The sequence below is a fragment of the Callithrix jacchus genome, chromosome 16 (assembly GCF_049354715.1).
Source record: "Callithrix jacchus isolate 240 chromosome 16, calJac240_pri, whole genome shotgun sequence".
Lineage (NCBI taxonomy): Eukaryota > Metazoa > Chordata > Mammalia > Primates > Cebidae > Callithrix > Callithrix jacchus.
Genome location: NC_133517.1, coordinates 33,120,114 through 33,133,334, shown reverse-complemented (window position 1 = coordinate 33,133,334; position 13,221 = coordinate 33,120,114). Strand labels below are relative to the sequence as shown.

The following is a 13,221-nucleotide window of genomic DNA, read 5'->3' as shown; positions in this document are numbered from 1 at the left end:
TTAGTTCTAATTACTATAATCCTTTCCATCTTGCAACTGATTGTAACACATCAGTGTGTTATAACTCTGTAGGAATCTTCCAGAAATGTTAAGATAATTGATAGAATAGATAGGCACTGCTATGGTCTGAATATTTGTGTCCCTCCCAAATTTATATGTTGGAATCCTAACGCCCAAGGTAATGGTAACTACGAGGTGGGGCCTTTCGAGAGGCAATTAGGCAGACAGGGCAGGGCCCGGGTGAATGGGATTGGTGCTCCTATAACAGACCCCAGAGAGGTCTTTCACTTCTCCCACCCTGTGAGGACACGGTGAGAAGGTGCCAACTGCGAACCAGGAAGAGAGCCCACACCAGATACTGAGTCTACTGAGCCTTCATGTTGGACTTCCAAGCCTTCAGAACTGTGAGAAACACATTTCTGTTGTTTATAAGCTACCTGTTTTTATAGTATTTTGTTACAGCAGCCTACATAGACTAAGGCACCCAGAGTGCTCAGCCTGCTACCAGGCTGTTTTGTCTGGAGGGTATTGTTTATTTTCCCTGGTAAGCTTGATTGTTTTAACCCAGAGTGTAGCTTAAATTAATGATTTTAAAAATCCATCTGCCCTGCATTTTGCTGTGCAATCCAACTCCCCTAGTCAACTTAGTTACCATGCTTTTACTTGGGTTATTAGGATCATCCTAACAAATGAAATGGAGTCACAAATTTAGCTCGCTCTATAACCTGACTTTACAGGAAAAAATCATAATTTTAAAATTATGTCGGTTAGCTTCTATGTAATAGCCTGCCCCCAAATTTAGTGGATCCAAACAATAAGTTTTATTATTTCTCAAATATTTATTACTGTTTGCGTGGTTCTTTGGGCTGGGTGGGCGGTCTGGCTGGCTGGTTTGGAGCTGGAAGGTCTAAGATCCCTTCCCTCAGGTGTCTGGGTGCTCAGCTAGGAATTGATTTCTGGGACAGCTGGGGCCTGCCAAAGACAAACAGAGCCGGACATTAGTTAAAGGCAGTAACAAGAGATTTTATTTAAAAACTGCAGCAGTGCTCGCTTCGGCAGCACATATACTAAAATTGGAACGATACAGAGAAGATTAGCATGGCCCCTGCGCAAGGATGACACGCAAATTCGTGAAGCATTCCATATTTAAAAAAACAAAACAAAACTGCAGAGTGGGGGAAGAGCTGAGCTCCATTCAGATTTGCAGAGGGGTAACGAGAATGAGGGAGTAGGGAAAGGAGCAAGTGGGGGCTTAGCACAGTGAGGGAGGTGAAACATTTACAAAAAAACAAAACGAACAAAAAAAAAAACCACAAAAGGGTAGAGAGTTGGTCAGTGTTAATGCAATCAGCCCAGCTGTGTCTGCTAATGGGCTTATCAAAGTCAGGCTCCTCCTACCCTCCCACCGAGACTGGGAGGCAGGGGCCCTGGCCTTCCCAATGGTTACATTTCAAAGGAAGGGCCTGTGGGTCCGGGAGAAAGACACTTTTTGGTTGTAGGAGATGCATATACATCTCACAGGAACAGAGGAAGCATTCACAATGTAAGCTTCTTTTTTTTTTTTTTTTTAATAAATGCTCTAAGAAAATGAGGGCTAGGGCCTGTCTCCAGGTGTTGGCTGGGACAAACTAAGTCATTTTGGCAGCCTTGCCCTTTTACAGAGGGGAACTCAACAGGGTGGTGGGGGCTGGTAAAAGCAATGTTAGAGTTTTCCCTTAGTGCAGGGGTTTGAGCTGAATTGCCTCTGCACTTCTCAGGCAGGCTTCTCTGCACAAGGTACATCATCCCAGATGAGTGAGAAAGCAGGCCCTAGGCACAAGTACATTGTAAGCCTCTGCTTGCTTCGTGTTTACTAATATTTCCTGGGCCAAAGAAAGCCAGATGGCCAAGCGCAGATTCAAGGGGTGGAGAAACAGATTTCCTCTCTGGCTGGGAGGAGCAGCATAGCTTTCTTGCAGAGTGTTGTGCAGAGGGGTGGGAGGAATCATTGCAGCCATCTTCAACAATCTACCAAAACTTCTTGTCCAGTGCCAACCTGGCCTTTCTCCCAAGCCCCTATTTTCCAAGCAGAAAAAATACAAAAATCATCTTTCTATCTCTGCTTAAAGCTTAGTGTATTCTGGTCATTTAAATAGCCTGTTTAGGTAGACTGAATCTCTGGAACAAAAATGCTCTTGGCCTCTGCTCTTCCTAATTCTCTCGTGGTGTCTAGGGGTAGGGATGTGGAGGAGAAGCAGGGGGTCTAGCTGCTGTTGGTCTGTTTGTGTCTTGAACATACCACTATGTGATTGGAATGCCAAGCCATGACCTGGCTGGAGCTGTGCCAGCCTAGAGAAGAGGCACGTCTTTCTAATTGGCCAGCCCAGGAGGGTGCCTTTTGCCTTCCCTCTGCTCAAAGAGTACTTTATTCTAATGTGCACAGAAAAGTGCCTTATTCTAATGTGCACAAGAATGTGCCTTATTCTAATATGCTAGCAGAGGCCCAGGGCAACATGCTCTACTTCTCTAGTCTTCTAGAGAGAGGGTGTTCCTTAGATGGCTCGTTACATCCTGCTCTCCTGGCCTTTGTAGTAGAAGCCTGTGGCTAGAGAATCCCCAGGTCACGATCTGACCTCCCCCAGCTTTCTGGGATCCACTGGCACTTGCTGGCTGGATTGGCCTCCCCCAGCTCTTTCTTTTTTACTATTAATTTTTATGGGTACATAGTAGGTGTATATATGGGATACATGGAATATTTTGATATAGGCATGCAATACATAGTAATCACAACATGGTAAATAAGGTATCCACTACCTCAAGCATTTATTCTTTCTTTGTGTTACAGATATTTCAATTATACTTTCAGAATTCTCTGCTAAGTGTTTCAAGTCTGATTTTTCTTTTGATGTGCTAAAAGAAGGGGTCAATTTCCAATTTGGAAAGTTGTTTCTCAAGAAAATATCCTGGCTTATAAGACTATCTTATTGCATAATTGTACCTTGTACATCAGAAGCTATTAAGTTTCTGTTTGGTTGCTTTTTTTTTTAAACATAAATGCTAATTTCCACAACCTTTTCCTGGGAGGTGCTGGCGGACAGGAGGAGTGCTTCTCTGAGTGAGGTCCAGGGACCTCAGCACCAGCACCACACAGGAGCTTGTGAGAAATGCAGATCCCTGGCTCTAGCCCAGACCTGCTAAAGCAGAATCTTTAAAAACAGGGCCTAGGAATCTGGATTTTAAAAATTCCTCCAGGAGATTTTGGTGCCCACTAAAGTTTGCAAAGCACTGGACTAGGCCATGGGGTTTGTCCTATACTGAAAAATGCACATGAGGGGTTTTCATTTTTATTTGGCCCTTCAAAGCTTCCCATGCTCTTTTTATGGAACACTCTGGATAATCTGAGATGAAATCACTACAGTAGTTAACTGTCCACTCAGTAAATGTACCTTGTCTCTGTAATTGGTCCCAAACAGCAAATTCAGTAAACAAGGGCTCTTTCTCTCCCTTCTGTGTTATGGTCTCCCTCGGGACCAAAGCCGAGCTAGGAAGAGAAGGGCAGACACAAACCCAGTGGCTGTGCGTTATTCGGGGCGGTTGTGCTCCCAGGATTATTCATTTGCCCTCCAACTCTTCTAGTTCACACACTCAGAAGCAGATATGGAAAAGAGGTAAGTGGTTGTGGAGTGAGCCTTAGGAGCCACCTGTGCAGGAAGGCCCCCAAGACCCCACGATGCTACTGTGGCAGGCTGGTGTGGTGACTTTAGACAAGCCTGATGGGAAGAAGCTGAGTCAGTATAGGAACCGGCTCCTTGTCCGTCTAAAAGGGGATCCAGTCCACGGCCAGTAATTCTGTGTCCAGGTGCTGCGGTATGGTTTGCGACACTAGAGGGCAGCAGTGGGTCAGGTGTCTCTGCAGGTGGCTGGGGAGGTGGAGGACACTTCCCAGGGAGGGGCTTGCAGCCTAGGTGACAGGGCAACGTCAGAAAAGGTGGCAGTGACAAAGAGCCAAGGATGACACAACCAAAACACAAGCATCAGGGGCCAGTTGTGGAAATATCATTCCCCTCAAGGGAAGTGATAGAAAAACTAGAACACCCTGAGCCAAGAGAAGCCAGGATGGTGCTGGAATGTAGAGAGGCTGAGAGCCAGAGTGAGGGCCAGGCCGGAGGTATGGGGGCAACTCCCACCCTTGGGGACACACACAGTGATCTGGAGGCTGGTCTCTGGGAAATGTAGCTCTAAGAGCATACCCAGCCCCTTGCACTGAAACAGTCTAAGTTTACCCATGACTTGGTTTTCTCTCTGACAGTAGGCTCTGCTCCCACTGCTGACTCATCTTTTCATGACAAGCAATCTAAGGACTTGGTGACACAGCTCTTTAGCAGATCTGAAATGGAGAGCAGCCTCAGAATGGCTGTGCTGGCCAGGGCCGCACCTCTGACGGACCCTGTGGTCCATCACCCTCAAGTGCAGCAATAGATACATCAGCATGGGGCAGGTGTTGTGTGCACTCCTACCACTCACTGGCAGGCCCTTTGGCTCTCATCTCCCTGCTCTTCCAAGGTTGCACATTTCTGGAGAGCACCTTGGAAATGGAGCCACAGTTTCCCCTAATCTTGACCCCAAAGAAAAGGTGATCTTTACCTACTTTGGAACCCACCCCTCTGCCTGGCACTGGCCTGGAGCAGCCCATGCCAGTGAAGCCTCAGAAGGGCAGGGAGATGAGAGCCACAAGGCCTGCCAATGAGTGACAGGCAGAGGGCACGCGGCACCTCTCTTGTGCTGATGTCTTGCTGTGCTGTAGTGTGATGGGTTCCACAGTCAGAGATGTGGCCTTTGGCAGCACAGCCATTCTGAGTCTCATGAAAGAGAAGATGATAATTCTTGTGCTGGCCCTAAGGAGCCCAGAGCTCTAGCAAACACTCACTCCGTATTCTCTCCCACTCCCCTCGATGGCTGTGTAAGATTGTGGTAAGCAAAGGACCATGGCCTGCATATTGAAAAATAAGAAAGAAAACCAAGAAAGACACCACCTCTAAGTATTACTGCCAGGAAGCCGCCTTACAAATAACAAAGAACCATTTCAGTGACAAGATAGTCTGTTGGAGGAGGCAGTGCTTCCATAACAGCAGGCTGGATGCGCCCCTCCCCACCACGTCTAACGGCATCACATGGTGGATGGGATGGTAAACAAGGCCAAGCGAGAGCGGAGCAGACAGCTCTGACTCGTCTCTTGGCAGAAAAACCTGCATCAGATGTTTAGCTAATGTTTCTGTTTGGCCTTTCAGGGACATCTAGGCTCTATACACAGAACTTCAGCGCTACTGGCCAAGTTAATGCAATAAGAAAATAAAAATCATCAGTCTCGGGAAAAGTAACCAAACCAATTCTTTGATATACCATTAAGGAAACAACCATTTTTCCATTTTTAAGAATTCTTCCAACCAGTTGTTTAGGTATCAGCTTTAGCAAGAAGTTATCAGAATATATAGCATCTACCAAATTCATCTTGTTTCACTTCAGTGTAAAAGGAGCTGTGTCCACACTATATTATTTTAGAGTTACAGTGATATATTTATGGACATGGAAAAACTTGAATATGAAAAAGGCAAACGGCTAAATAGTTTGCATTGTATGAATTCTCTTTGGGGAGAGACAAAAGGATGTGAACTAGTGTATTAGACAGACGGGATCATCAGTGCTTCTTGCTTTCTTCCTTTTGCTTGTTGAAGTCTTCTTCTTTTTACAAAATAAGCAATATCCTTTTGTAAAGTTAAGAAAAGGCCTCTGTGGTAGAATTTTCCAGAGTCATGACACAATCCAGGATTGCTTTGCAAATGCAAGTCCCAACAATTAGTGGGCATTTACATATGCAAAACTTATTTCTCAAATAGCAGGAATATTTCTAGTAACCAGCTGGAAGCTCCAGGATCCCTGAGTAGCATTTGAGAGAGAGAGAGAGAGAGAGAGAGAGAGAGATGCTGTGTTTTGAGAGAAGTCAGACGTGAAATATTCACTCAGAGAAACGTCAACAAAATGGCACAGGAGGAGACGCCTGGCAGCCACCAACTGGCCTGTTTCCTGTCACTCTCTGGGGCCAACAGCTACTGGGCTTCTGGGACTTGCCCTGGGAGAGTGTGTTCATTTTTTTATCTGTTTCTGCTTCACAGTGGCAGCTCACTCTCAAGGTTCTAACAAGCTTTTTACAAGGCTGGCACACAGATGTAGAGATAGGAGTGGCCAGAATGGGTGAGGCAAGAATGAAACGGCAGTAAGATGATACAGCCCCCGCCAGGCCCTGGGTAAGGCCTGGGCAATGCTTCTCTCCTTGCAGGGTTCTTGAGTTTCATCCTTCTTGGATCCGTGTGGAGCAGGAGCCAGTTTTCCATTCTAGGCTCAAAGACCATAGAGATAGAGGTTTAAAATTTTAAAATAATGCAGAAACTTGTAAACTGCTGAGTGGAGAAGCCTAGTACTGTCTTGAGTATGGCATGAGTACCCACCTTAGAGTGATGTTGGATTAAACATTTCATATGCAGCACGTAGCTAGTGTCTGATATGTCATGCCATGTTATAATATATGGTAGCTACTAAGACTTTCTGTCTCATTTTTAAACATATACCAGTTTATATTCCAAAGCTTGTTTCTCTGGAATAGTTTAAAAATTAGTTTGATGCATTTTTATCCTATGGAGACCTGAGAGAAAGTTCTTAACTATCAAATAATGCTTAATTTGATACCCCAGGCATAATTCCTATTTTTAAGCTAACCACCCTACTTCATTTCATTCAGGTTCAGAAGTTTGGGTATTCCTTGCAATGCCTTCTCTCCCTGCCCATCTTAATATGGGTCTTTTTTTGTAGTTGGAGACCAATGATGTTTTGTCTTAATGCTTTTGTTCCTTGTAATTTCCATTAGTGTCTTTATTCCTTTTGAGATTGTGTAGCTGTATCCTGACAGGTTTCAGATGGAGTCAGCCCAGGGAAGTTTGCTCTAGAAAAAAGAACTGGTGCTGATGACAGACTGTTTTCTTCTTACAGTTTAATAGTATAAAAATGAAACTCCTAGAGACAACCAAGGAGACTACTAAAAAAAAGTGCTGAGCAATGACCAGCAGTGGCAGTTCATTCTGAGGATGACTCCAAGTGACAGCTTAGGTGGGTGATGGATATGTTTTTGTGTCTGCCAAGGTCTGGAGAAAAGCATCCTCCCCATTCTCAATCCTTGCAGTTCAGCCATGTGATCTGAGCTTGTCCAGAGTTCTCCACCACCCTGATCACAGCCATTGGTTCTGAAACAGGATAAATCAGTACCTTGCATTGGCCTTTTTCTATTAAGCTCTCCTCCTCCTCCTCTTCCTTTTATTTCCTCCTCCTCTCTTTCTTTCTCTTTTCTTTCTTCTTTCTTTCCTCCTCTTTCCTCTATCTTTCCTTTCTTTCTCTCCCTTTCTGTTTAAAACTGGTATTGTTAACTGTGAGAATTACATAAATCTAGAGCTGCTGGTGGTTTTCTTTGCCTTTACGAGGAGCGGTGGGGAAAATCTTCCCAAAAATGAAGCTGATAAATGGCAAGACAGGGTCTGGCCCTGCCAGGAACAAGCTGTGTCCTGGTCTTCACAGTTCTGAGCTGATACAAGTAGGTTCTAGTTGGTTTCTGTCACTTGACTGAAAGAGACCTGTATATGACAAAGTTTACTGAGCAATATTTACTACCTCCTCCTTTGTGCTGGGCACTGTGCTGTGTCCTACCTTGAGATATTTTCATTTTACTTGGAGGCAAATGAAACAGTCTTCAACGTTGTGTTGGTTCCTGAGAGTCCATGGATCATAATCCTTGGATATGCAGCAAATCTTAAAAAGTCAAAGATGGTCTTTTCATTAGCACCATCAGGTTATTTGGTTTAACTACAAAAGCATGTCTCATCTGAAACATTGCTATTTCCACTGTGAAGCTTCCACCCTACCCCTTCCCCCAGGTGCTCTGTCCTAGGTAGATGGGAGTTTTGTATGTAAGCCCCTGACTGGAGCTGTTACATTTCCTTCAGATATGCCCTGACTAGGGAGGAGGAATCTAGAGAAGCAGTCTGGCCAAAGCACTTTGCTGTGTCCAGCCCAGACCTCCCAGCCTCCTTAACCACATGCTACTTCTAAGAATTCTTAGCTGACCCTGTACTGTTTTCTTAAATGTGGCATTCTACATAAAGCTATCTCTTAGTTTTGTAGTGACCTAAGATAATAGAAATGTAATTTCGCTCAGTTCTGGAGGCCAGAAATCTGAAATGAAGGTGTTGGCACAGCCGCATTCTGAAGGCTCTAGGGCAGACTCCTTCCTTGCCTCTTCCTAGCTTCTGGTGGCTCCCAAGAATCCCTGGAGTTCTTGGATCATAGCTGCCCTGCTTCTGTCTCAGAATCCCTGGAGTTCTTGGATCATAGCTGCCCTGCTTCTGTCTCAGAATCTCTGGAGTTCTTGGATCATAGCTGCCCTGTTCCGGTCTCAGAATCCCTGGAGTTCTTGGATCATAGCTGCCCTGCTTCTGTCTCAGAATCCCTGGAGTTCTTGGATCATAGCTGCCCTGCTCTGGTCTCTGCCTCCATCTTCACATGGCCTCCTCTGCCCTGTGTCTTCATTTCTTCACATGGCCACCTTTGAAGGACACCTATCATTGGATTTAGGGCCCATCCCAATCCAGTGTGACCTCATATTAACTTAGTTAATTATATCTGCAAATACTCCATTTCCAAATAACTCACATTCTGAAGTTCCAGGTAGACATTAATTTTGGGGCGGATAGTATTCAATGCAGTGTATCATCTAACAGAAGCTCTCTGTGGAACCAAACTGCCAAATATAATGGCCCAAAGAAATTGTTTCTCTACGTGTCAGGGAAGTTGCAGGCAAAATTTCTAATAGAAATGATTTGCTTTTATTTTTTCGGAGACAGGGTCTCAGCCTATTGCCCAGGCTGGAGTGCGGTGGCAAGATCACAGCTCACTGCAGCCTCAAGCTCCTGGGCTCCAGTGATCTTCTTGCCACAGCCTCCCAAGTAGCTGGAACTATAGGTACACACCACTATGCCTGGCTGATGTTTCAAATTTTTTGTAGAGATAGGGTGTCCCTTTGTTACCCTGGTTGGTCTCAATCTCCTGGGCTCACACAAACCTTCCATCTCAGCCTCCCAGAGTGCTGGGATTACAGGCGTGAGGCAATGGGCACAACATGCTTTGCTTTAGAGTAAACAAAGAGCTCTTAAAAACTAAGCCAGCAGAACATAGGAAACATAAACTTCATCGTACCCACGTTTATATTTAACCATGCTAACTTCTGCTCAGTCAACAAATAATACTGCTTACAGATGGTGGGAGAAAAGGGATTGTGCTGAGAGATTTTTATTCAACATAAATTACTCATCAGGGAAATACAAATAGCAACTCCAGTAAGATACCACAACATGTTGAATGGAATGGCTAAAACCACAAAGATGGACAATACCAAGTGGGGCCAAGAATGTGGAGCAGTTAGAACTCTCAATCACAGCTGAAGGAAGCATGTAAGGGTACAAGTACCTTGGAAAAATCTGCCTAGCAATATACACTAAAGTTAAATGTATGTCTACCCTATGACTCAGCAATTCCATCCTAGTTATATACCCAAAGAAATGAATGTGTGTATCATAGAAAAATTTCTGTAAGGCTGTTTATAGCAGGTTTCTTGATAGTAGTTAAAACTATAAGTGACTAAAATATTTATTAACAAGATAAAACACTTTGTGGTGCATTCATGTAATGGGATACTATCAACCAGCAGGAAAAAAAAAGGTGAGAGGTTTAGAAAAAATGAACCTCAAACACATTTATGTTGAGTAAAAAAGTCAAATGCAAAAGAATATACATACTGTTTCTATTTACATGAAGTTCAAGAACAGGAAAAATTATAGTGAAACAAGTCAGAATAGTGGTTACCTCTGAAATGGGGAATATTGACTGGAAAGTGACATGAAAGAACTTTCTGGAGTAGTAGAAATGTTCTCCATCTTAACCTGGGTAGTGAATACATGGGTGCCTATATAAGAATTCATTGCCCTGGATACTTAAGATTACTTTTATGTGGGTAAATAATATCTCAAAGGATAATAATGTGATTCCTGTTCTCTTGGAGCTCCCTGGTGGGTAAGGAGATGAACATAACAATTAAGGACTCAACCATATCATTAGAATTCTTCTAAATGGACTGATGGAATAGGATGCTTTGACAAAGAATAACTAACAGGAATATAATTTGGATGGGGAGAATTATTTTCAAAATAACTCTACATGCTCCTATTTATGTCTCAGATTTCTTTCTACTAGGATCTCTGATAGTTTCAGTGATTTGCAGTCACGCCAGGTCATTGTTGAAATCCAATTGACCTCTGCCTGTTTCCTGGATCCCAGGAATGCTGGACTTAAGATACTTGGGCCTGTCTAACAGTGAGTCAGCCTTTCACTCCAGGAAGTTTAAGAAACATGCACACAGCAATCTTATACCAATAGTCACTGGCCCATCTCTACAAACAGAGGTTAGATAAGAGAGAGAGGTCACTTGACTGAGGCCCTGATGTAGCTGGTGAAGACTCAATGAAATGATTAGCATTATGTTGTTAAACATTCTCATCTATTCTCAAAAGGATTAATTTCGGAATTTGTAGAACAATACCTTAAGACAACTACTTCTAAGAGCACCCATACAGTAGAGAAGGAAATGGTCACTGACCCATCTGACAGGAAGTTACTGATTATTAATTACATCAAGGGCTTAGGTAAAGAAATGAAAAGACCACACAAAATCAAAATTGTAAAATTTTAAATGCAATAAATTATTAACTGTAATATAAGGCTATAGTTAATAATTTATTACATTTCAGAATAACAAAAAGAATGAAATGAGAATGTTCTTAACAAAGAAATAGTAAATGCTTGAGGTGATAGATTCTCAATTACCCTGATTTGATTATTACCCATTATATGCTTTTATCAAAATGTCATGTATACCCCATATTATGTGTCCATAATAATTAAAAATAAATTTAAAAAATAAAAAGGATGCCCCCTTGTAAAAGATATGCAAAAAGAGAAACTAAACATGCTAAAACTTGAGAAGGACATATTCCTACAAATGGCTGGGCCAAAGGAAAATACCTCAGAAAGTCCCAGCAGATGAGCAAAGATTTGGAAAATTCTGTAGGCGTGACAGATGAAGTCTCTTCAAAAGAAGGGACCCAATCCAAAAATGCTAGTCTGATTACTAATGTCTGGAGTAGAAGCACTATCAAATCTCAGTCACAAGTCAATTATCTGAGAACTTCAGTGTCTCAGAATTGTAGGGGGGAAAATGTGATGCTTTTCCTTATCACAAGGGTCACAGCTGACATTCCTGTAACAGACAGATTAGCAGGAGAAAAGCATAACAAATGTATTCAAATTTATAGGTGATACGAAAGGCTTCAGAAATAAAGACCCAAAGACCCAGGGAAACCTGCCTACTTTTTGTGGTTAATGATATGGTTTGGCTGCTCCACACCCAAATCTCATCTTGAATTGTATCTCCCATAATTCCCATGTGTAATGGGAGGGACCCAATGGGAGGTAATTGAATCATGGGGTAGCATCTTTCCCGTGTTGTTCTCCTCATAATGAATAAGTCTCATGAGATCAGATGGTTTTATAAACGGGAGTTCCCCTGCACAAGCCCTCTTTGCCTGCAGCCATGTAAAACATCCCTTTGCTCTTCCTTCATCTTCTGCCATGATCGTGAGGCCTCTGCAGCCATGTGGAACTGTGAGTCCATTAAACCTCTTTCCTTTGTGAATTACCTAGTGTTGAGTATGTCTTTATCAGCAGCATGAAAACAGACTAATAGAGTTAGGTTCTATGAAGAATGGACAGCCCTGTAGAAATGGGATTGGACAAAAGGGTAGGTTTAATGGTGGTAGACTGAGAGGAGGGCAGGGGAAACCCAGCAAATTTGTTTAGCTTCTTCTTGGCATCTCTCTCTAGCATTCCCTCTTCCTGGGTAGTGTCAGGGCCCCTCTGAAATAAGGGTTTCGATGGGAGAGCGACTTTTCCAGGTTTGGGGGCTTGCTTTGCAGGAGGGAAGTTCCAGTTTCTATAGCCCATCTTGGGAAAGAGGAATTCTTGTTTCTGTTACTTACTTTGCTTTGAGAGAGGTGACATTAAGATGGAGTGGGGCAGGAGACAGAAGTATAGGAGGTCAGAAAGACTTCACTTTTGAAGTTTTTCCATTTTTCTTCAGTTCAAAGTACTCAGCACACCAAAACACCATACTTTGGGGTAGCATGTTCTGAGCCACAATGCGATCAAGCCCAGCTGTTCTCGGATAGCCTTTTGCCCCTTTGAATTTGGTGACTTAATTCTATGAATTTCTCAAAATAATGTAACAATGTCTTTAGTGTAAGTTTTTGAAAGGGGTAATGTCTTAATTTTTGTGGAATCTTTGCATATTTTTGAAAATATTGAAAAGATCAAGAGAACTGAATGCTTGGGAGACTTATATAATGTAGATGATTTATTGGGTGACAAATGTTCTTTAACTTTGCCTAAATTTTACCCCAAGGGGAAGCTAATATGTGATAAAAACTAAAATGTATTATTGGTGCTGCCTTGCCTACAATATGCTGCTTTTTTCCCCTACAGGCATGAGGTTCTGCTCTTAGACCAAGAAAGAGGATTCTTGCCTTTATGCCCAGCGCTACTCTACTTGGCCTGGGTTATACCAGTTCAGAATACTGATTAGAAATGTGCTATCACCATGTTGATCAACTTTAAGGGTTAGAGTGACCTGCCCACAGAACCATTAGAAGCAATGTATCTTGATGGAATTTTTGTTTGCTGGCTGATTGCATTGAAAGATAAACTTAGGCACATTAAAAATTTAATGAGTTTATTTGAATTCAGTGATTCATGAATTGGGCAGTGCCAAATCATAAGGGGCTCAGTGCTCCACAAAAGGGGGCACAAATGGGTATTTTATTAGGAGTCTGTGAAAGCCAGATAATGAAACTATTTGATTGGTTAAAGTGGAGAGTTCCTAGTTAGAGGTTACTTGGTAGCTTCTAATTAATAAAGCCTCTAGTTAGAGGTTAGTTGGTGGTTTCTGATTGGTTAACCTTAAGTTTTGTTTTACTGTTTACATTCTGGTTCTGGTTTGGTTTGCTTATATAAGAACCCAAGCCTCTGGAGACATCT

General features: G+C 42.8%; 1 non-coding gene across 1 annotated transcript; it reads left to right on the top strand.

The window, feature by feature from the left end:
• The first annotated feature begins 1,043 nt into the window (after nt 1–1,043).
• LOC118148636 (U6 spliceosomal RNA) lies at nt 1,044–1,150 on the top strand. Its single transcript, XR_004735558.1, has one exon. It is a non-coding gene; the product is annotated as a U6 spliceosomal RNA (small nuclear RNA).
• The last annotated feature ends 12,071 nt before the right edge of the window (nt 1,151–13,221 follow it).